This window comes from Aplysia californica, unplaced genomic scaffold (assembly GCF_000002075.1).
Source record: "Aplysia californica isolate F4 #8 unplaced genomic scaffold, AplCal3.0 scaffold00449, whole genome shotgun sequence".
NCBI classification, from domain to species: domain Eukaryota; kingdom Metazoa; phylum Mollusca; class Gastropoda; order Aplysiida; family Aplysiidae; genus Aplysia; species Aplysia californica.
The window spans coordinates 22,640-24,021 of record NW_004797719.1 but is presented as its reverse complement, the minus strand read 5'-3'; positions in this window follow the sequence as shown (position 1 = coordinate 24,021).

Here is a 1,382-nt window from a genome sequence, read left to right as displayed (position 1 = left end):
TTTTTAAATTTTTTTTTTTTGGGGGGGTGCGGGGCACAATAATGATTCTATATAATTGTCACAGTGTCAGATCTATCCAGGCCACACTGTCAGCTCAGTTGGTGTCATGCTGGACTACGGAGAGGATGGGCGAGGCTCGAATCCCCAACGAAGTGTTCTGACTTGAGTAGTTTTGGAATGTTTTGAAAGGCTCTCCACACATTTGGCTGAGCCCTATCGGAGAAGGACGTTCGATTCGAAGGTCTCACTTCATGGACAACTTACTGCGTTGGAAAGGGCTTTTAAACCAATATACCGTATTATAATTTCGGATCAGTCCCAAGTCCTAGTGAATGTTCGATTCATATTATATTAATTTTATTATGCCGATTGCTGAACGAGGGTGCAAACAACGCGAAGTATGAAACAGCAGGAAGGGGAGGTGTTTGGGTGAACATGAATATTGTCCAGTTTTATTTAGGCCCCGTGTTCACCTACAGAGACACGTCTTGCTGCGCCCTGCTGACTTCCTGGAGTCCCTCATTAGTAAACAATTATTCCCAAACTCCGCGGGTTGTTGGCTGGCTCCTTAGTGGCCTCTCTTTTTGTAGGAACGATTATTTTAAGCCCCCATCAATACGGTATCCCATCAATACAGTTTGGGTCATTTTTAGAAGGCGAGTGTCGACCCCCCCCCCCCCAAACCTCCTTTTCAAGGCCAGCCCGGGATCAGAGGGATACAACGACCCAGCAGAAAGAAAGACCGCCGAGATATAGGATAGAGCTTCTCCCTTCAACGGAATCGAACTCGGGTCTCCTGTGAGCGGCAGCGAAGTGTCTAAACGCTGCACCACAGACGCCAGTGGCGCTCGCAACTGCATAAGGTCATATGAGCGCGCGGGACACACCAAACTTTTTCAGTTGGTAGGAAATTTTGAATTTTGCCCAGGTGGCGGTCGAAGCCTACTCTTATCGATTTTAGACCATAAAGGAATCTTTAACGTGCGCAACTTGCTCCTGGAACCTCCGGGATTTTTCGACTTGACCGAAATGACTAGGTGTAGATTTTTCCTGCCAGAAGATTTGGAGTGTGGCTGAAAGATATCAGAAAGATGGAGTCAATGAGTAGCAGTAGCAGTAGAAAGGCTGCAGACAGAGTCAGGAGCCCGGAGGGGACAAAGGAGTTGAGGGGTGGGGGCAGAAAGTGGAGACGAAAGCAGACAACAGAACCTAGCTAGAGAGCGGAAAGGAGGTGAAAGGAGAATTTATTCCATTTTATCCCCACTCTTTTCATCAAGCTTTCCTCACTCCCAGTATTTTATACATCAGCACAACTATTTTCTAACTCAAGTCTAAATCACCCCCACTATTTTTTTTTAGTTTAGCCACACTATTTTCTACAT